Source organism: Harpia harpyja, chromosome 4, assembly GCF_026419915.1.
Source record: "Harpia harpyja isolate bHarHar1 chromosome 4, bHarHar1 primary haplotype, whole genome shotgun sequence".
NCBI classification, from domain to species: Eukaryota; Metazoa; Chordata; class Aves; order Accipitriformes; family Accipitridae; genus Harpia; species Harpia harpyja.
Window position 1 is genome coordinate 51,278,358 of NC_068943.1, and position 24,143 is coordinate 51,302,500.

The following is a 24,143-nucleotide window of genomic DNA, read 5'->3' on the forward strand; positions in this document are numbered from 1 at the left end:
GCTCTCTTGGGGTATTCATTATCAAAGTAGACCATGGATGTCAATCTGGAAAAACATCAGAAATAATACCTAAAATCCTAATCAGAAAACTTCAAGTAAAGACAAGACTTACATATCTTTTACATGCAAACAGCTGATCAGATTTATCATATATGCACACTGAATTTCTAATAGAAACACACTAACTCATCAACATACTGTACATTTTGTACATGTAAAAATGATTGTTATCCATTTGTTTCTAATTCTTTCTTTTTTTCTTCATATTTATTTGATTTGTTATATCTCGTTAAAGCCAAAGGCATTCATAGGAAGAACTGAAAGATGCTGAAAGACAAAAAAGATTGTGTTTCAAATTATAAAATACTGCTTCGGTAGCATTGTCTCATGAAATGTTCCATATTTATATATCATCTTTCACACTAAAGAACTGTTAAATAACGTTTTAGTAGCACAGACTTCATTTTCAAACTTTGGTTCAACTGTGTTTGTCTCACTGCTTACCTTAGAAGGTCAGGTTTGAAACCGGTCCCTTATGCCCCTGTATGTGGGAATCAACTCACTGGGAGAGATATGCAGCACTTTCAGCATGCCAGTATTCTTCATAAACTGTGGCATTACAACATTCTTAGAGCAGGATGTGAGTATGACTTCTATGTTCAAGGGAAATTGCAAAGGAGATCTGAGAGTTGAAACTGAGTTAGTCAACATTAAATCCAGTACAGCGCGCTAGTCTTAACACTTATTATTATTAAAACATACCCTATGATCTATGAATACAATTATAGATCAGCCCTCTGTTTCATACTTCACCTAAAAGATGATACTGCAAACTGATACCACACCGCTTAACACCACAGTAATGCACCACTTCCTTTCTGGTTTGGAAAAAAGTGGCACCCATTGGATGAACATTCAATTAATTAATTAGATAGCAGTACTATCTACTGAAATACACTGGGTTTTGCTTGGATTTTTCACAATCCAAGAATCTGAATATTCTTGATTTCTGAATGTAACAAGATTAAAGCTGACTGGGTAAGCTATCATCTGTGAAATGCTCAATAATACCATGCCCTAATCAGGACTATTATTTTTAGTTGTTCGTCAGCCCAGTAACTCCTTAACTTTAACTATAGGATTGACAGAAAACACCTATAGAAATTGTTTTGAAAATACCTGCCCCAAATTACTCTAAGTATTTTCTCATTCCGTAGTGTCTGGAATCAGGAGGGATAGAATGTAGAGGCCTGAAAAACACAAGGAAAAAGAAAGGTAGCTTAGACATGGTTTTAGCAAGGAGGAGAAAGACTCAGAGCAGCAGAGTAACACAGGGTGTTATGAGGATCTTTATGAAAACACCATGCTGGTTGGGCTGTCATGTGTGAGGGGCTCCAGATTGTTACATATGGTCCCTTCACAGTAAAAGTTGGGGAAGTGATCTCTGAGAGTTTGTACGTGGGACGGGTAGATTTGTCCTTTTCTTAACAATCAGATGCACTTCAGGGGTAGGAGTCAGAGCAGACCTGTGTGATCAGGACTTGACACATGCAGCTGGCACAGAGTGAGTGCTGTGGCTCACAGCAAGCTGCTGTATAATGCACAAAGGTGCATGCCCCTTTTTTGCCCTCTCACTGTAAGCGGTGCACCTCTGTCCCCAGTCACTCCAGCTTGCTGTTTGAGGTACCCTGTGCTAACTATTTGGATGCTAGCTATGTTCCAGGTATACCAGATCATTCTGCATGAGCGTTAGTGCACAAGTATCTCCTTTGGCAAGGACAATTCCCAGTCCAATGTTTCAAAGTGGTCCTTTCTTGCAGACCTTCAAACAGGTGTTCTGCCTGTCCATTCAGGCAGATCAAGAAAACTGTGATGGACAAGATTTACTGTCCTTTGCAGCTGTTTAGCCCATGGCAGGTTCTTTAAAATCCTCATTCCCGATATTGGGAAATGCATGCTACGAGGGCTTTGACTTCTTCCTGATGAAAACTGCACAACATGGCACAGTAAATAAAGCAACTGAAATGATGCGTATTTGACATACACACTTGCAGTGACCTGGATACATCTGGTTGTGTATATCGAGGATCAAGACGAAAGGAGGGAGGGAGTTTTCTTTCTTCATAACCTGCTCCTGGCAGATTCAGTCAGAAGTACCATTCTCACTTCTCTATCTCCTTTTCTGTAACCGAGTACCAGATTGTTTGCTTTGCAAAAAGACAGTTGCAGGAGGTATCACTTCCTACAAATTCTTTATTTCGCATTGACTAAATAAAAGTCCTCAGTCTTTTAGTGATTTATTCAGTACTAAAACCTATTCAGTACTGATCATATGCAACACTCTGTATGGTTCTTTCAAGAAAGTAACATTTCTGCCCCGGCATGGATAAATGGTTACTAGAACCTGAATATAGCAATGCCGATATTTGTTACTCTCTGGCCTCAAAGTACCTGTAAATTCACAGGCAAGAGATGCAGCTAAAGCTGTAGCTGCTTCTACCATGAATCCAGTAAAATTTAGTGGTTTTTCTCCCCCAGATGCTTAGATGCTGCATGTCTTTCCTCCCGCCAAATGATTGGATGCTGCATATGCTGAAAAAAGTCCTTGCAGTTGCCGGTAGATCCAATGGAAAGTTATTGAGGTGGGAGGGGGAGGGGCAGGAACAGAAAATTAAGATCCAATATTTGAAAAATTAGAAAAGAATGTAAAAGAAGAGCATGTAATCTTTCACTGTTTAAAATCCAGCAGTTATTTGGTATGCCCTGGAATCCTACAGTTGATTCCCACAAAGGTGATGCCTTCGTCAACATCAGAATATTATTAAAAAAACCCCACAAAACCAACAAAACCCTAAAATGATGTAGATGAAATAGAAAACCAAATGCCTGGAGACTGAGAAAGGTCAGTGAGCCCAGTTTGGGGGGAGTCACTAACAGAGGTGCTGCCTGTACTCCAAGGCAGCCAAATGGAGAAAGGCAGCAGTAACTGTACATTTTTGCTGTGGTACAATACAAATAACATTACAATAAGGATGTGTAGATGCTGTAGTTGCAAGATACCTGTTTTCATCAGGGAAAGAACTCCAAGTCTGGATACCAGAGTACCGCTAAGAGCTTCCGGGGTTCCTGTGTGTTCAGCATCTAAGGAAGTACCTAGCATGCTACTGAAAAGCTCATACCTACTGTTCCTCTGGAAGGAACTAACCTGCATCTGTTTGAAAAACTGTGGCCAGGAAAAGGCAGGGTGTTGTTCTGTTGATGGTACATTGGCCTGTTACGTTCTCTTACATTCCAGGACTTATATTACAGTCCAACATTTCCAGTTGCGCTGGGGAAAAAAAACGAACAATGTTTTAATGGGGAGCATTTAGAGTTGAGAAGAACTTAGACCAACTATAATATGTTGGTCAGAAACATCACTCAGTCTGTGCCAGCTGGTTTATGAGTACAGAACAAATCTGAGTTTACAGGCTCTTTTTCTTTGAGATTAATCAAATCTGAAGCAGCATGAAACTACTGGATCTGAGAAAATAGGTTAGATTGTAAAAACTGATACTGCTAGTTTTTATGGTAAAATTCAATGTGAAGTAGATGCATACAGAAATAGTGTATACTTATTTCTTAAAGACTAAATGCATCCCTTTGGAATTAAAGACAAATACTTGTTGGCAAACTTTATTTTAAACTAATGTTCTGAAAGCAAGGTGGAAAATGAAAGGAGCTAAAAGGACATGATAACAACATCTTTCTGAACATGGTAACAATTTTAGCACCCTGCTGAGAATGAGAACGAGAAGTCCAGGATTTAGCAACCTGTTGTAGAACAGGCAGTAAATACAATTGCATCCCTAAAAGATCTCTGTGCGCTTCATCCTGACCATCTGACCTTATTGTGTGACAACTCCACTTGCCAGCCATACCAAACAAACAGAGAAATACCTTACCCTTTTCAGATTTAAGATAACATTACAGCTTGTGAATAAGATTCCTAGTATGTGGACATGACAACTATGAAAAACTATAATTTAGGACATAGAGTATTCTCTTTATGCTTTTATGTGGAATTTCACTTTAATGCGATGTAAATGACAGTAAGAAATACATTCACAGAATGTTAAAGCCTTCCCATTAAAAATTCTGTATGCATTTTATATTCTAATTCATGTACAGTCAAAAACCCTGATAAAATCATAGTACTGATTTGACTGCTGCACTTATCGTATTAATGAGGATACTTTATGCCTTTTGAAAATTGGGATATAGTCCATTACGTGATTGTGAATGATGTGATTGTATCACATCAATTTGTTATTCAGTCCCACCCCTCCCTTCAGTCAACTTTGTATATATGAAAAGCCATTGGTGAGCATGCATGGAGGCAGGAAAAGCTACATTTAAAATTAGTCTTTCTTCTTTAATCTTTTTACTTGTTAAACAGATTATATATATTTTTTCCAAATCCTGAAATCTACTCAAACTCCAGAGGGGAATTTGTAGAGGTATCCAAAATCTCTAGAGGAGCACCAGCTAAGGCTGGCTGAAGATAAGACTCAGCTAGGTCAACTCTCCAGCTTTCTGGATGAGTGGGTAAGGTGGGATTCACCTCCCTTAATGTTGGGCATATACCATATTCTAGCCTAATCCTCTTGGCTCTGTGCAGTCACCTCTACAGGATGATTCACTTTGTTTTATGCCTGTCCCCCTCCACAGACTGTATAGGGAGTTGGGTTTCTAATCTGTATCTTTTAGGTAAGGAAAGTTAGATAAGAAAAATCTAGCTTGCTATGACTGCATCTTAAAAATCCTTTCTAACCCTTCCAAAATGGCAAGAGGTTAGGGACTGAAAAATAGCATTTATATTGTTGACATGTTTATACACTGGAACTGCATGGATAGTTTTAAATATTAAAATGTCTTCTCTTTGCTAGTCATTATGCGCTTTGCCTTTACGAACACCGCTGTCCTTGTTCCTTGTGGCTTTCTCTCTGGTTGTTTCTGGTTCTAAGTCTGTGGCAAATATTTTACCTTGATGGAAATACCCCCCCCTGTTTTTCCTATGTGTGGCTACTGTGAGTGTTTCCAGACTGAGTACAACTCCCTGTCTCATATGATGAAGAGGTATAAATTCTCCGAAACACAATAGCTGAAGTATAGAAGTCCTGCCTCAAAGATATCTTGAAAGCAGCATTGTAACCAGAAAATTAAATCTGCATTCTAGTGTCTTTCCCTTAGAATCTATGCATTAAATATTTAATTCTGTCTGTAATGATCGTCTCTATCGTTAACTTGTCACTGAATGTTATGTTTTCCTGATGCTGCCATCTCCCCTCAGTGTCCTGTTGCTGCCTGTAGTTTTCTGTTTTTGAATATTATCTTCAGCTTTACTGCCCAGTCCATTTTTATCTTTCAACTCCTTATAAAAATTTCTTAGAACTGATTTAAACTTCTCTGAGGTGGTGCTGCCACATGTAACAGTGCATATTCCAGGGGAGTGTTTGTTGAGAGCTTTGAAACAAGAACTGCCAAGTCCCTACTATGCAATCTTGTACTTCTAATTTTTGGACTTGTTAATGCAGGAACATGACTTGAAGGGTTTATCAAAGTTTATGTTCTTTTGAATTTGACTGCCAGTGTCAAAGCAGTTTGTTTGTAATGGCTTACTTGATTTCTTACTATAGTGGAAAGGAATATAATAGACTGTGCACAGGTGTGCATGTGCACACACACACATGTGCAGGCAGTATGAAATCGTGGAGTGTAAACACATTTTACTTTAAAGTGTCCCTTTTTTGGGGATTGAGGGAAGACATATTTAAAGGTCAAAGGGAAACATTAATAGTGTTAGATAAATTTTACCCTATTTAAATTCAAACCCAGTAAGAACTTCATACAGTCTTTTGGACAAAGCCTGCAATGTTCTAATCTCTGCAAATCCACTCTGTACTGTTCACTGCTCTTCTTATTAATCAGTTCTACAGAGCTGTACTTTTCTCAATACTGTTACACACACTGCATTTTTATTCTTCAGCTTTAGCTTGGCCTTTTCTATATTTTTGCTTCATCTTACATTCAATTACCCACAACCTAGTTTTCAGAATAGGGTACTATTGGTGGCTGCATTTAAGCAACAGCCCATTATGTCATCTTGCTTCATATATTTTACTCTGATCTTTTTTAGGATGAAGCTCATTTGAGAATCTTTCCTCTGCCTTTGGGGAGAAATTATGTGCCTTCTTCCGCAGGGTCTGAAATTTGCCTTCTCAATGCCTTTGTTATTAAAAGAACAAGCAAACACCCAACTTATTTACATCTTGGATCCTGCTACTTTGCTAAACTGCAAATGCATTGTTGTGGTTTCAGGACTACCAAGGTATTCTAATTATTGTTGCTCTATTTGTTGCTTTCATGGTAGTGTTTAGTGGTCCAAATCCAATGTCTACTTTCTTCAGAAGCCTTTTGTATTCTTTGTAACATATGCTTTTGTACTTGAGAAGTCCATCTCCCTTCCATATATGTGAGCTTATGGCAAGCATTTGTGAAACTGGAAGTTGTTTGCCCAGTGAGTTTTCTCTGAAAAAAATCCACAGCACAGAGCTTATGACATTTGATGAAAGTCTTGGTCACTCTTTAGGGATGGTGCCTGGGATTTAATTTTAGACTTACCCAGAACTGCCATGCTTTTTATGTCATTTTCACAATCTCATTTGAATTAATTTTTCTGGCCAAGATATAAGGGACTTTAAAAAATTTATTTATTTTTTTTTAGCATAAGCCTTCAAAAGCAAGGGTATGTTGTTAAAACCAGAATATATTTCTAGTCTTTTATATGTATTCATAAATATATATACTAAAAATACATGTATATGCACACACACTAATTATTTATATTTATCTGTAGGTAGTAAAACCATACAATGTCTTCTACATAATTTTGTTGCATTGATAAGAGTTATTCTTCACCAAGCAAATTTTTTTCCAGGCCTTTTTGTCCACAAATTCCATCTATGGCAAAATTCCTTTAGAAAATTGATGGTACTATATCTTTTTTAGTATCAAATTAGATTTCTTCCTACTATCTCCTGATCCCAAATTTTTTTGAGCCGTGTCTGCCCTGATTTTTCTCCCAGAACTTCTGCTTCATCTTCTGCTTCGAGAACTGGAAGTACATGCCATGTTTTGATTTGGTGATGGACGCATATGTTGTTGTTGGTCATTTAATATAACTGCCGTGTACAAATATTTAATGCCTAGGATTCCAGTTAAAGAGAAATTGAAACCAGCGTAATCCATGCAATTGGCCAGCTTCTGTATTTAGGGTAAGGTTGTAATGTTTGTATTATCTTCAGTGTGGTTTCTGTAATGTATGTATACTGAACTATATACAGGCATACAAATTTTAGAGTTAAGAGCTGCATTAGGTACCAAAAAAGAAAGCAAAAATCCCAGCCACAGTACTTTAGTAACCTTGTGCTGGAAATATAGAAGGATTTCACAGCTATGATAGCCAAACAAATCCTTAGCTTTTAATAGTATAAAACGTAGTAAAAGCTGAAAGTTCACGCCAGTCCTTCAAAATAATTGTCTTTAATTAATATTATTATTGATCATGTAGTAGGAGACACAGCCAGAGTGATACAAGGATTTCAAGGGAATGCTTTACAGCTTAATTATGTTTCCCTAGGAGATTTAACATAATTCAATTTATTTTCCCTCGTGTTTCATCAATCATTATATGAATAGAAAGGATATCTGAGCTTCATTTCTAAGTGAATTCCTGTAGATTCAAGAACTTTTGACAATATACAGATTAGAAAGAGAGGAATGGAGCATGCCTTCTGTGGAGGAATGAACCTTCAAAGCCTCTAAGACGATGGTAACACTGTTCTCTATTGTTGGTAAATTTTCTGAGGACAAACTGTTGAGGTGCATGGCCTCTGTAAACCTGGTTCTGCTACAAGAAACACACTGAAATTGGGCCAATTAATTCTTTTTAGCCAGCTATTTCTGAAAAGATTTGATTGTGCACAGAAGATGCACATGCATGTTCTTTTTGTCTTGCAAAAAGTACTGATGAATTTAGCTCATTTTCTGTACAGTAGTCTATTACTGCCATAATCCATGTCACAGAGTAAGTTATAGGTGGTGTTGAATCTTGCTGTTGTTCAGTACCCAGCAGGCTCTTCACCTCTATTTTGGAAGCTGCCAAGTTATTCAGGATATTCATCATCTTTTATGGCAGGCTTACAAAGCACCCATTGAAATGAAATAGAGATTATTTTTAGGGCAAAATGATCATCACCTGAGATTTTCTTTATATGTAGTGTATCGATATTCATAGACATGTTTTATACAAGGAAAGTCCTGCATTAAGAAAGTACACGTACTTTGCTAATACTGCTTTGGTACAAATCATTGCAACTGGTTCTCTTTTAGTTATCTTGGTGTGCTTTTAGCAGCTGACGAGCTTTCTGTGTGCATGGGGGCTGCGAGCAGGCTGGAGAGGTGAAAGCTGTGCCGAACCCAGATGAGGGTGCCCAGGGCTCTGTGACCACGGCACCATTATAGGGCAGTGCAGAAGTTTCATTTACCTCCTTCATGCACCTACTGCTCAGTCTGGTTAGCGATGGCAGGAGGAATTGGAGATTGTCTATTGCTAGGGGGTTAGATGAAGGAGCTTTTTAAAAAATATCAAATAAGTCCAGATCTGAGTCAGTGACTTTTAAAATGAAAGGTCTGCTCTGTTACCGTTAATGGGCAGGCTTTCATAATTTTTTGCTATTAGAGTACTAACTCCCTCTTTTCAAAGCCTTCCCGAACCTTTCCTTGTCCAGCATTTGTATCCCTCACTTTAATGAGTGCTAAATAAGAATTATATAAGTATTTCAATAATTCTCACTGGACAGTTAATTAAGCAGCACTGACTCTAAGGAGCAGTCAGCTATTACCTCCTTTTACAGACAAGTGCTTCCACAGACACAAAGGGAAGAGGTCAATTTAAAAAAAAATGATGTGTGGATTAGTAATCTTTCTCCTTAATAAATGACCTAGCTAACAAGCTGAAACAGTGAAATAAAAACTCACCTTTTTTTTTTTTTTTGTCCCCTCATTTTTCCGATCCAATCTCTTGTGTTCCTTCAACCTTCTTTTATACAGGAAATGAATTCCCTTTAACTTTTCGGGGCCTGAATATTTTGAACTAAAGCTCTCCAAATTTGCTTCCCTCAGAAAATCATGTGGGGCATGGCCCTGCCCAATTCTTCATTAGACATTCTTTTTTAACAGCTTCTGTTTTTTCTCATATTTGATAGATCCTACCAGAAACTTCAACTAGAGTGAGTGCAGAGGACCATAATACCAGTCTTACACACAGGGTATTTTATTAAGTCCGGCAGTTAAAAATGTACAAAGTTCCTTGTAATAATCCATTCATTCTGTTCTCGCCTGATTCTTGGAGTAAGCCTGCACAATTATTCAAATCCCAGCTTTTAGCTACAGCATACACCTCGCCATGGGGCTATGCCTCTGTAATCTTGCTTTGGTCTTGCATGTCAAATGGAATTAACTCCCATAAGAAATGTATGCGAAGACAACCCAAAGTGTCTAATCCTACTGGTGTCTTAAATTTCTGAAACTCAGACCTGTCATCTTTTTCTATAGCTTTGTTGAGGTTCTCACTTATGCTTCAGTCCATCCAAAGATGAAATTTAGGGAAATTTGCATTTTTATATATTTTTCAGTTGTGCGCTTCTCTGGCCTTTTTACATGTTCCCTTTGTAAAATTATTATTTTTTTTAACTCAAGTCCTATTTTATACTCAGTGGAACCGCCTGATGGAGGTGGATTCAGTTGCTTTTAGCTGGCAGTATACAAGTTTAAACATACAGAGCATTATACTACTTGATGATGTTCATGCCACATGGGTGTGTGGAAATAATGATGGTATTATGACTATACCTTAACAACTCAGCCTAGCTAATCACAAAACCTAATTCTCACTCGATTAAATCTCAAATCGCATTGCTTTCTTCATGAATAAAGTGCTTGCTGAAAGTAGCTTTGCTTAGCGTAACTACACCGTTTGTGTGTTGTACTAGAAGTAGATTAGCTTCCAAAGCAGTCTTTCCGATGTGTCTGTCGTCTGCTGTTCTCTAGGGGGCATGCTTTCAAATTTCAACAAAAAAATGCCTACATTATAAATAATGAAAGGGAGGAAAAAGCAAAGCATTATCAGAGAGAAACTTAATTTTCCACTTATTCAATCAAATATCAACCGGATCTGATTAGGGGTGGCCAATTTTAGATGAACCAGGCAAAATACATTTACATAGGGGGTCCAGTTTCAACATAATTTCAGTAAAAAGCAATTACAAAATTATAGACAGATAGAAAGCTGGTTCTTCTAGGTGTCTTGGCTAAGTGAGGTTGGAAGGGTAAAACTGTAACTTATTGTAGTGGATATTTAATAAGTGGTAAGCCACAGCACTCTCCACTTGAAAGTTAATTAAGGCCGTAGAATGACCATACTTATACAGCAGATATGTTAATGGGTTAGCCATGGTAACTGTCACAACAAAGCCCAGCAAAAAATAATGGCTTTATGCATCGTTTTTGCTGATCATTACATCTTTTAAAAAATGCTATTGTATTTTGTTTTGCTCTGTTTTGGTTTTCCCTATTTTGGGAAATAGTGTAGTAGCATTTAATTTAGGAACTGCTTAATATCATTATTAGAAGCTGAGACTGAGATGCAGAAAAAGGTTAAAATATTTGCTTATGTACTGGCACTATATAAATGTCAATAAATAGTGCATGTCAGCAAGGCTTTCTCTTTAGTATTTTTAGGCAGGCTATGTGGCTTTTAGAGAGTATAGTTCTGCTCAAGAAGCTTGAGCTAATCCTTTATATATAGTATTTCATATATGAGTGTAATTGCTGCATTATTTTTGTTGCTGTTGAATAAGTGAACTCGGTGACAAACAGGCTATCAATTGACTGTTCTACTTTAAGTGGATTAAATCTTAAATTTTCTTCCAAGAAATCTCCTCATTCAGAGTATGGTCAATTCTGGCCTTCAGGGTTGTTTTTGCACGCTCAGTTCTCATGAATTTTGAACTTCTTTAGCAGTCCATGTGAGGATAGGGCATGGGAGCATTTTTGGGTTTGTTGGGGTTTTGGGGTTTTTTTTTCCTCCCCTGGCTGTGTAGCCCTTATTTCAAGAAGCTTGAAAGGCTTTACATTGAAAATTACTAAAATATTTTCTGTGAGGCATTCACTAAAATACTTGGTACCTCTCGCTTTCTTGTCATTAAACTGATCAGGACAATATTCAGAATTTGTAAATTGATATAGATCTACTAAAGTTGGATAGTGAGGGTTTTGCTTCCTTTTATCTACTAGTCTAAAAATTTAGGATGAAATTAATATATGGACTACTGCTGTAGCAACATCGTGTAGTCAGTAAAGGAAATTTTGAAAGGTATTTTTCAGTGTGTCTCTCTTGTTACTCTTCTTTAATATATTCCTTGATTACTTACACCATTATGGTGAGAAATCTGTTGAATTTTGCATCACGTTCTATTACTGTAAGGAATTTATACATATTTACTCACAGAAATTAATTCTGTGCTGAAACTTAGCATACATTTCTCTTGATGCTGCTTTTACTATTAATGAGCTGCTGCTTTGCTCATAGTTCCAAGGAAGAATAAAGACCTTGCCTTTCTCCAGCTAAGGAACTCCTTTTCCTCAGGAAAGATTCATATAGCTGTCCTTGGCTCTAGTCAGGAAAAGAACATGGAAATTTATCAGTAGAACTGGTTGAGTCTTTTTTATGATTAAATGTTTTCCATCCAGAAATTCTGTTTTGTTGAAATTGAACCTCTCCATAGAAACAGGTTGGATTTTAACAATATTTTTAATAAAAGCCAGCAATAACATAAAAACACAAGGATTTTGAGACTGTCAATGTGTTCATTTTCTCTACTTTTGGAAGGCCTGGCTGTTTTTCCCAGCTTTAGATACTCTCCCTGCAGCTGTTACAGGCCCAACTGAGCAAGCAGTAAAGAGGTTTATCCCAAACTGTGTATCTCTGGCAAGGCTTGGGAAGAGTCTGTCATCTTCTAGTCTTCTGGTGATCTCCTCAGGGCTGTGGTGTTGTCAGACACCTTGCCACAAAGTTAGAAGTAATGGGAGATGTCATTTTAAAACCTTGCTGCCATGGACTGTCGTAAAGACACTGAGAACCTTTGCAGGCTGGGGACAGCCTAAGAAAAATGATACCTCTTGAAGAGTTAACAGAAAATTAAAACTACGCCTTAAACTTCAGTACATGGAGAAATGTGATCAGGTTGGCAAATGATGGTACCTGTAAGTCGATGGCCCATTAAGGATAACTAAGAAACCTGGCTAATAGGAAAGGATCTTAAGGGAATATTTAATTATGAAGGATGAATTAAGTGGGAGAAGAATAGAAGTGTGTTTGGAGAATAAAAATGATAGCAAGGCAGAAGGCAAAAAAGCAGTGCATGTTTCAAGCAGTTGAAGAAAAACCAGAAAAACAGTTGTAGGGAGAGGTGGGAATATTTCCAGGTCATCACGTCAGTGCAAGTGAGTAAAATGAGGCCTAACTGTTACATTCCAATAAATGAGGTTGGTGTCAGCTTTGCTCAGTTAATGAGTGATACTGCGTGAAATCGGAAGTTGGACTTGAGTCACAGCATACACACAACTGTGCAGTATATGAGATGAATGGCAATTATACATGGTGAATTCCTGGCCAACAAAGAGCATTAGTAAAAATGTGTGAATCTTATTTGAAATGGGAGAGTGATGCCTCTTTGCCAAAGTTATGGTGGTTTGGGGGTCCCTGACTGACAAATGGGAACTGTTGCAGTGTATGGTAACCCTTGCTGTTCATCCAGCTTTTTAGCTATCCACCCACTGGGGTGCTCAGCTTTGTGGGTACCCCAAAACAATGCTGCTTTCTCTTAATATACAGCAGTTTGACCCCTGAAACTCAGGTAATTGAGTCATCCCTGCAGCAGGGCTGAAAGGAGTGAGGCAGAGAGCTGGATACAGGTTGTATCCCATTGTCCTGATCCTACTGAGTCTTGAGTAAATTTTCTGTTCTTCAAGTATTCCCTGGCTTACGCAACTTTTCCAGATAGCGAACAAATTGATCAAGACCCCATGTGACATGGGCTGTGGGAGAGAGGAGCCTTGTTAGCCAAACCTAGGCACCTGCGAAGACCACAACTTCATTTGTCCTTGGAGATTGCTCGGAAGTACTGCAAAAATTTCTCATTCTTTCCTTTCTTCCAAACTGCTCTTCTAATACAGGCATCCCAGGCTTGTTACTGATCTTATTCAACAGTTAGCTGAAACCATGGGCACAGACCACAAAATGTTATGGGCTGTAATTTCATTACTATGTCAATACTGCCTATCCTCTCGGATCACCACCTTCTCTGATATTGTGTCTTGGTGAAGCTGAGGCATACATGAAAAGCATCTGACTTGAGATTAATGTGGTCAAAGCAACTTTGATGCAGATTCCTGGGCAGAAGTGTTTGATGAACTTGGAGGGACCATCTCAGCTAAAGACCTCTGCCCAGTGATCAGCAGGTTGCTGTGTTACTTTTTGCACCTAGAATATCTGCTTCTCAGTTCAGCTTGCAAAACAATTATGCTATTCCCTACCAAAAAATATCCTCCAATATGCGACTAAACTAAGCGACTCTGCAAAAGTGGGGACATAAGGTGATTCTTTGTAGCCCTTAGTTTATCAGACATAAACGTAGATGGGTGAATAAAATTAAAAATTGTTGTAATCTTTGAAGTTCTTCCTTCATCATCCTTTGAAAGTTTATGTCATGTACTTTATAAAGGCTCAGGGTTTGGACAAATTGCTCTCTCTGTACAATATTGGGTAAGGATACCATGTAGTTCCTCCCATGCGTGTGTCTCTGGTCTAACTGAAAGCTCTTTGGGGAAGGTGATGTATCTTAATACATGCTCTGAGACCAGCGTCTGACTTTTGCCTGAGATCTTGAGATGCCAGTGAAATAAGAATAACAATTGCAGCCATGCATGAATGATTGAGTTCTGATTTTTTAGAAAAAGTGTTTCATTTTACTATCTCATTCAAGAGCAAGAAAGCAAAAATAGGCCATTTCAAGGAAATGACGCAACATCATGGACCTTAAACACCTTAGCTCTGAGCCCATCACTGAAGGAGGTTTGAATATGCTCAGTACTTTCTCAAGAGATATCCAGGGGACACTGCAGGGACAGGAGAAACTGATACCTTGATCAAAGTTGTGTTTTGGTCTCAGATGACTTGGGGATTCTTCTGGAAGTTTAGTGTTGTAGAAATATATAATGGGACTCTTTTGTTAACCCAAATACTTCTACACACAACTATTGATTCAGTGATTCCACTTTATTTTAATCTGGAAGATGTAAAGCCAGTGTGCCACACTAGAAAACTTAAAAATATATCCAGTCTTCCTGAAGAATCATTTAAAAATCATCCATTATCTTGTTTTCAAAGAATTCACACTGCAAGACTACCTTCAGGTTGTTCCAAAGGACAGAATGCACCCTGAGTAACAGCTTGAATGAGAACTACAAAACAATTTTCCTAGGGCTAATAGTTTAGACAATTTAATTTTATTCTCCATAAATACATCAGATGTCCTAGACAAGTAGTGATGCCTCTGTTGTCTTCTTTTTGCTGACTACATCCCTCTTGGTCCTTATAGAAAGACCTCTGAAGAACATGGCTGAGGAATGGAAAGATGCAGGGAACTTGGGCAATAATATTTTTGTAACACTGTCTACTAAAAGAGAAAAACGGTTGTCTTTGCAACTACCATGCTCTTGTGCATTCCGTGCCTTCACCTCTGGCTGACAGTTTTTTTGATCAGTTTTTGTGGTGTTTTCCTGTGTGTTGAAACTTTTTCAGCAGTGTTAAGTCACCTTATTTTTCATACTTTTGCCACGGCCTCCCACTGCTCCCCCCCCCCCCCCCGCCTGTGTCAGCTCCAGAGCTGCAGATTTATTCTGCCCATAATCAGTTTCTGAGTCAGTTTGGGTGACCTTGATTCTGGCTGCAATTTTGTGACTTCTGTGTCACCACTTCACTTTTCTTTGTGTTTCCCTTCTCACCATTTCTCTGCCTTGCCTGTTTAAGACTATAAGTCTCTACTTTCCATAGAATTTTTCCATACAAGATATAGCCTGGGATATTATTTTCTAATATTCTAATAAATGTGTGCGTAAGTGAAAGTGTGTGTGTGTCTACAGTACCAGAAATATCCTATACCCTTTCTAGGCAGGTGAGAAGTCAGTCCTTTGCTTGAAAGTGCTTACATTTAGAAAGTCTGCTCCTGCAATCCAGCACATGTGCTAAGTCCTGGTCTTGATTGGAGAGCTCTAACCATGCACATAGGTTTCTCTGTGCCATCCTTTCGCAAAAGCATTTGCTGGATGCACAGTAGTGCAGAAAAATGATTTAAAGCAGAAAATGTGTTACTTTAATTTGCGGGGGAAAAAACACCAAAAACCAACAAAAACCCCACCTTTGTCCATATGCACTTTTTATTCTTTCAGTGTTGCCTACTTTTCTTTTTATTTAGCTTGTTTGTTTAAAAATGCCCTCACAAACTTTTGCTTTGATTCCAAGTTGGCTCATTTAGTGCAACTCTCTAAAGCTTGCCTTTTATAACGTATTGCTTTCTTGATTGTTTAAACTCTCACTGCTCCAGTATCTAAATGTATGAGCATGGTCTTAAGATGATGGTCTCACTTTCAAATCGGAGTACCAAAACCACTTAGCAATGTGCTTGCAAAGCTTGCAAAGTGATTTTAAATCCTCCGATAGAAGCTATCTATTATAGTCGCGCCAAGTACTGTTAACGTCTTCAGCCTCTCCATTCTGTTTTTGCTCAAGCTGTGCCCAAGAACAATTAGCTGTTTGTTTGACCCACATTATACCAACATCGGGTCTCCTTTATGGTAACAGTGGACTGACTAAGAACAACACATAATCTTCAGATTTAATGGTGCAGAAGACTGCAAAGGGCCAAACCCATCTTGATAAAATGCCCTGAAGTCAGCAACTTTATGCAGAGCTGGATCTGGCACAATGTGATTTCTATAGCTGTATCTGATTGTTACATGAAAATATAGGATTAATATCAATGATGTTGCAGCAGATTAGTCATAAACTGCTGTTGAAGATAGCAAATACTGTGGGGGAACTCAGCATCACCACCTCTGTTGTCTTTAGGGGAGCCAAAATTATTTTATCCTGTCTGTCGGTATGCATGCAAATGAGAAACAAAGAATTTGAGGCAGAGGGAATGTATATGCACATACTTCTCACCTGCTATACTGTTCATCATTAAAATTATCTGTGCAGGGAGGACTGTTGCTTTTATAAGGTCATTAGTAGCTGACCAATATAGTGGCACATCAGTGAATGGACTTAATACCGAGGACATCATAGTGCATGGTATATACTAATTTTCTGAATAGAACTGTTGGTATGACACACTGTAAATGGAATTGCTGCTTGTCATATCAACTGTGTTTGTAGAACATAACTGGCAAATACATTGCATTCTGAGATCCTATGGCTTAAAATATACATATATATATATAGGTCTGATAAATGGCATCACATTATCTATTTTATGCTTCTATTGAATGCAGAACACGGGCTGCCAAGAAACAAAAAAGACATGCATTTATTTTCAGGCATAGGACTTTGCAACCACTTGGGAAGAATATTCTTGATTGAGAACCAAAACATTCCATGATGCTTAACAAACCTGCAAATTGAAAAATCAACATCTGCCCTGTGTAGCAACAGAGCAGGAGAAAGACCTATAGCCTGAAAAATTTGAAATATTCCTTAAATTATATTTCTGTGCATTTACAAAATTACTACTCTCTGAATCAAAAGTCTCAAGCTGTTTTTATATGAGAGCATATGTTGTGTCGGTAGACAATATCTCAGCCTGTAGTTGTACATGAAAAGCCCTGCTGCATAACATAATGGACAGTCCTTTGAACACGAAGCTTGCATCTCAGTGAATGCTCCTATAACAATATTTTAAATAAATGATATGCATCATTAAATCACTGAGGATGACTAACTCAATTGTAGAAAACCCACAAGTCCTGCAATCACAGTTGCTGTTCTTATTTGAATATTTTAGTTTTCACCTGAGCAACCAATGGAAGCGAGTGAAGCACAGTCCGCATTCAAACAGATGAAGGCACTACTCTAAAAGAAACGGAGAGAAACCTGTGATTATGTAGTTACCGTAATGCTGGCTGCTTGCTTAATGTCTGCGTGGGATTTTTTTTTGCTGTTTCCCTTATTTACATATCACAGACATGTCTTTATAAAGTTACTTTAAATAATTTATTAGATTGATCTTTTCAAAATTCTGCTCAGGCTAGGTGTCATTAGGAAAAGTTATTTAAACTTATTTAAAGGTTTGTGTCTGAGTAGGGCATTTACCTGCCTCACTGCTGATATTCTAAAAATACCTCCATGTCCATACTATTATCCATTCTTCACGTCCAATTGCTCTGTTATGGTAATAGTCAGAAGCACACCATGTAGTAATTACTTACAGCTGACTTAAGAAAAGAATATTCAACTCCCCCACTGTTCCACTAGAAGGTCTTTATGCACTATTAACTCATTCCTGTTTATTAATACTCTACTGGTAATTCTGGCTGCTGCTTTTTAGGTTTATAATAGGAGGACTATTAAACAGCAATTATTGACCATATGGGTTAGTGAATATTTGTGGTGGTGGTTGTTTTGTTGGGTTTTTTTCATCCTTTTAAGTTGTTTTTAAGGAGCCACATCACAATATAGTGGTGCAACTTTACATCTGCCTGGGATTAACAGCTTTGGCAGCGTTCCCCACCTAGAATATGCAAATTCCATATTTCAGAAATATCAGCTGAAGCTGTGAAAATACAGAACAATTTAAAAAACATGAAAACACTGTGCCAGACAAAGTGAAAATCTTTGTCGTCTTTTTTTTTTTCTTTTTCCCACCACTATATGGTTTTATCTTCTTTCTTGTCTGTCTGTCTTTCTGTTTCTCTTTGAGATTTTTTTCAGTTTTTAAGTCTTGTCCTAGAATTTCAAAATGGTCAAGTGTAAATTTCAAACTAATAAAACTACTTCTAGAAAAGTGTGAATTATTGCACTTTTAAGAATTAGAAATCTGCCTTCCTCAGTAAGCTTGCCTAGTGAGAAGATTAAGGAGAGACAAAATTACAGCAATTATCTCTTAAAATAGCTGGGCTGAAAAAATGGTGTCTTCCCCCTTTTCCTCTCCTGTTTTTTTTTTTTTTTTTCTTTTTAAAATCTTCTTAAAATCTAACTGCAGTTCCTGCCTTTGCCAGCAGCAATAGCTGTCACTTGTGCAGGTTTGTAGCGATGACTTTTCCCACTGCTCTGCACTGGGAAGGCCAAACCAGCTCACAGTTTTGGCATCCACTTTCATTATGGTGAGAAAATAAAACAGCTGAAAGATGGGGAAGAAAAGGGTTGCTATAAAGAGAGCGAGGTGGAAGGAGGATGCAAAGACTTTAGTAGGAAAAGAAGATGGAGCAGCAATGCGAAGGTGTAAACAGCAGTGTGGGATGTGGTATAAGAGAAAAAGTGTGAATTCTAGAAAAAAGCCAGTGCATCCTGGCTGCAGAGGGCAGAACATGAGGCTGCCATTTCAGGCCCCATTATTTCTTTTCTCCTTGTGCCTTATGAGACAATTCCATCAGCATGACAGAACATGGTTTTGGGTGCATTGGTGACTGCTGGTGAATTCTGTGGGACATAAAAAACTCTATTCTAAACAAAAATGATTTGGTAGGTGAGTTGATTTTCAATTCAAAACCACTGTGCTAAAAGCAAATGTTTTGCAAAATATCTTCTCATTTCTAAATTTTCTTTGGAATTGTCTCTATTGAAGAAAACTCAAACTTTCAAAACCAATTACTTGTATTTGTCACTGACTTTGCTTTTTTTCTAGAATTTTCTTAATCCTTTAATACTATTCTTACACTTTCTTAGTTCTCCTACTTGTGTGTGTTTGACTTGGATTATGAGTCTTAGTGTCAGTGTGGTCTTCTGAGCTGATGACCAGTTAACAACTCCATTTAGACATAATTGTGGGCACAGTTGTTTCTGATGACCATTGCATCATTCAAAAATCTCTGCAATACTAAAATAACTAATGTCAAAAATAATTAATTTGGAATTTGAAATCTGCTACTTTGTTGCTAACAAAACACTCTCTGTTGTTTCCTTTTAGTTTTCTTTCTTCTTTTTCCTTCTTTCTTCCACCCCCCCCCCCCCTTTTTCTTTTTTTTACTTTTAAGTTGAAATGCTTTCTTGGACTAAGAAAACAAATTAGAAAATATGGTTAGGTGTGATGTCATCACGGAAGTAGTTTCTAACTTAGTTCAAGTATTAACAAGTTAGGTTCTCATCATTTACTGCTTGACCTGTCAAGATACAGGGACCTTTAGTGCAATCACATCTATACCAGGCTTATGCAGGCATAAAAGTGTGCTAACACCATACTAGAAATAATTACATAACAACAACAACAACAAAAAAATCTGTCCAGCTTCTGGGCTGTTAAAAGCAAAATAGAGGTTTTATTCTGTTTACACCTATCATACCAGAATGCCAAACTGTCATTCATTCTAAAAATAAACATCATGTCATGCAGTCTTTTGTTCTATATTGCTGCCTGAGTTTTCATTATAAAATTTGTGTGTGGTGTATTACACCAAAAGCATTCCCTCCTTCAGTAATTATTGCTTGGAAGGTGTATATTTTTTCCTAAAAGCTGGTGCACTTCAGCACGATGCTTTTAGGTCCTGAACATTGTAAAGACCTTTTTTCCCCAGATGGAAAAGCTAAGAGAGAAAGAACTGAAGGGATGTGCCCTTGGTAGAGAAGCGTGGGACTGGTGTAAAGTGGGAGGTCCTTGCTCATGGACTTTACCCCTACCTTGCCCAAAATAGCTGCACAACACTGGTAGGAATCTGTTGAGTGACATTAGACAAGGGGTCTGAAGGTTTAAAAAGGTGACATTGATTTTATTGCTTAGAAATTCGGGCTAGTTAATTTTCTTTATATGCCTGGCATCTTTGCCATGCTGCTGTTTTGTTTGGGTTTTTTTCTTGTGTAGATTGTTATTTAAAATCATTGTTCGGGTGGATAGATATCATTTCAAGTTTGAAATAAATGAATAACTGTGAATCCTGAGTGAGATGGCCCTTGATGCAATGCAGGGCTGCAGTGGGTCTCCAAGTATGGGCCACATGCAAAATTTACAGTAAATTGATGTCAAAGCCATCAGGAGGCTGCCACAGCTGCTGGGCTTGACAACTTAGCATTGAACATCAGAGATTTGTGAGGAAGGGCTTTACCTCTGAACCCCCAAAAGAGAGCTGAGTTTGCATCAGTTAAATGGCTTGATTCTCTCATCCCTGATTTAAACCTGCCCCCAAATAGTCAATTATTTTCTAGTAAGAGAATGTTCATAGATTTTCTTTTTACGAGATAAAATTACAGGTTAAAACTGACTATGCTGCTGGTATGTAGCTTAGTCAATCTGGTAAATTAGTAGAGCATGATATTCTTAGAGAAAGTGGAGTGTAGGAGCAATCCCTGAACATGCTTAAAGAAAAATGTGCAAGTGATTCAGCTCTTCTCGCTGTTGCAGGGAAGAGATTAGAGGTGCACCACTTTGTCGGTTCATCTCCTTAACTCATAATATATTATTTATTACAAGGATTTGGTTTCTTAAGCCTGTCTTCTTTTTTTCTTTTAAGATACCACCGACTATTTGATCTTGGGGGCTTATTTTTTATTATGATTATTATTATTATGTACAGGTACGTGGGGAGGGAAGGGTTTTGGGCTACAGCAAAACCCAAGCTTTTTAACATATGGAGTGTCAGTGTTTTCATCTTGTTTTGGCACTTTTTACACCTCATGCTGATGGTGTGATTGTGGTTGGTTCAAGTACATCTGGGGTCCCCTGTAGCCTCACTTTTCATGGGCTTTCTGACTCTGTTATAATTTGTTTCTCCCTTTTCTGGTATAACCGAGCATGAACTCTCAGTGTGAGATGTAAACTGATATGCCATCTGTATGTTAAATGATTATGCCTCACCTTAAAAACCCAGTGTTACAGGCTTGTTGTGCTGCACATCCCCCCTCCCATGGCTGTCTCTCTCACAGATATGTGTACACACACACACATGTGTACGCACACACGTGAGCACACCTCTAGGATGCAGCTTTTTTCTTGAGGGCACCATGCAGCCCTGATGAAGGTTGTGGAGTGCTCTGGGTTTGTGTTTGCACTCATGAGCATGTGGATGCTATGTCTGAGAGCACAAGCGGCTCCTCCTTTCGTGCCTGAAGTAAGCTGTGTGAACGAGGAGCAGGCGGTGAAAATGGACTAAACAGCTACGGTACACTCTCAACCCTTTTTTGGAAACCTGCAGAAAGCAGCTATACGTATTCTACTGGAAAATGGTTTTAATGTCAGTTACAGTACGTAAAAAAAAAAAAGAATAAAAAAGTCATGGAGTGTTTCATGTTCTGGTTGAGCTTGCACATCAGGAGCGTGTCTGAAGGAGGAAGAGCAGCAGAGCATATTTCCCACAGAAGTACATGAGAGAGGAAACCCCGTTCGCTGGGGCAGGACAGGAGAATTTGGTAGAACTGGTGCTGCAGAGCAGCAGACTTTGTGTTGCTGGAGGTAGGACTGCAGGTGTTACATCAGCTACTTGAATTGCAGATGCACAGTGACTTTTCATGCGGTAGCATACTTTTAGGAATGAGGATAATATCAGACCTATTGGATTAATTGAGAATTTCATTTTCTATGGCTAAAGCTGTTGGGAAAGGAAGTGGCCTCTTTGATTTGCTCTCTTGCTGTCTGACACAGCGGTTATTCCTCACGTGGTCAGTGGGGATGAGAACGAGCAGCATGGGCTCTGGCGAAGGAAAAGCAGAGGAGACGGTCACTTCAAACTGGGATATATGATGGTTCTACTGTGGCACTCATGGAGCCTGTTAGGTGAACTGCTGTAGACACCTTGAACTTGTTTGACAGGATTTGAATGATAACATACGTTTTGTTAAAAGAAAAAAAAGATCTTATCACAAATCAGCCCCTTTTTATTAAAAAAAAGTCAAATTTGTGATAAGACCTGTTTTTTTTAAAAAAAATAATAAAATAACCCAACGCCCAAAACTTACTAACCAGTAAACTAATGAAAATATTAACATTTAACCTTATTCAAGTTAGCTAAAGTATCTTAACAGAGGGCAGGTGCATTCTTGACATAGCTGGTAGTATAGGGTAGATTCTTCCATTTGTCAAATGCTTAGAAGAAGCCTTTCATTTAAAAGGAAAGGAAGTCTTGTAGAAAAAGTGACTTGTAAGGGCTAAAATAAAAAAAAATAAACAAATTAAGCAAGAATAAACTTGCTGTGTGGTTGGCAATCTGAGAGCAAAGCTGTCATGACTCTGTTCAGTTCCCAAAAGGGTAATCTGAGTGTGTTTGATTAAAAGAATTAGACTGTCTCATTACCTGAGCTAGACATTAAAAGTTATAAAGAATATTAAATGAAGATATGACATATTAAAAATATGACATATCCCCATTTTTTTCTCTCTTTGCCCCTCTCCCACCAGACTGTTGATGAGAACAGAAGAAGGAACAGATGGTGGCACCATCCTGTCTCAGCACCAAATACTGTCCTGGAGTTGTACATGGCGCAAAAAGCATCCCCGTGTGGAGAAGCAGATAGTGTTCCTGCAAAGCGTAAGTATCCACTCTGTTATATTCCTTTCCAAAAAAAACCCCACAACAACAAAAAAACCCCTGTCTGTCTTAACTGGAATTTTCACAAAACTCCTTCCTAAATGTTTTGAGATCAGAGAAGAATACCTGCTTTATGACTTGCTATGGCCATTCAAGGTCTACACTTCCTTCCCTGTCTGCCATTCCACCCTTTTGTCCTTCCTTGCACTGAATGAAGCATTTTGGGTTCATTTTTTATAAGTTCTGATAAATCTTTGATAATAGATTTTGGGTTTTGCAGCTTAACGATATCAAATCCTTCCTAAGATTTATTGTCAGTTTCACTTGACCTGGGGGTCAGAACTTAAAACATTTGATGGAATTTATTGCAGAATCAGGGAATGTTGTGAAAGTTACTATTTTTGGTTTCTCTTTTGCTGTATCTAGAAAATATAGATTTAAAAAAATGAAATGATAAATAATGTTTTCGTAGGTGTTCAAAATATGAGTGTGTGTATTTCTTGACTTTGATTTCTGGAAAACCTGATTTGTACTAATCCTGATAAAAAGTTGCAAAGACATCCAAGTTTTTCAGCTTTTAGAATTTTAGAATTCCTTAAAAAAAACCCCAAACACCTCCCACTCAGGCATAGACTGCCACAGTGGGAATTTAAGCTCTTGGGAATCAGTTTGCTTTTCATAGTTGCCTTTCACAGACCCTGTTGAAGGTTTCATACATGCTTCCAGCCTTTCTGGAAACACTGCTCTGTACAACCAGATGTGGTTGCAAAGAGGGCAATCACTGTATTGGAGCTGGTGTGGACCAAATGTTTATAGGAGATAGGACTGGTGTTGGCCCAGGTCCTTTTTGTGAAATACAGACGGGGTTGTTGTCTTCCTTCTGCAAGGTCCTGTTGCACACAGCAAAGTACTTCAGCTGTCGTACTACTCTAGCTAACTGCAAGAGGCAGCCCCATAGCAGTGAGTGGAAGAGATGCAGCCTAGAAAATGGTATTTCATCCAAAGGGGCCAAAAAGAAATTAAGTTTAGCAAAGAAAACAAGTTTCATCAGTTAAGGCAATAAACCACAGTCCTGGAGCAGGTCAATAATGCTCAATTGACAGCCAGTCAATATTTGTACTGGATTAACTTTTCAAGGGATGTGGAGATTTCGGGGGGTTTTATGTAAACACTGTAAATAGGTTGGGACACTAAAGTATGTTTACAAATACCACATGTCAGATTAGATTAGAATCACTTCCAGGGAGCAGAAT

At 38.2% G+C, this 24,143-nt stretch overlaps 1 long non-coding RNA gene across 1 annotated transcript in view; it reads left to right on the forward strand.

Annotated features, from left to right (window-relative positions):
* LOC128140376 (uncharacterized) overlaps nt 1-22,884 on the forward strand; it is a 369,327-nt gene extending 346,443 nt beyond the window's left edge. The window contains exon 3 of the long non-coding RNA XR_008234708.1: nt 22,761-22,884. This is a non-coding gene — a long non-coding RNA (uncharacterized LOC128140376). The remainder of the gene's footprint in view (nt 1-22,760) is intronic.
* Nucleotides 22,885-24,143: the final 1,259 nt, after the last annotated feature.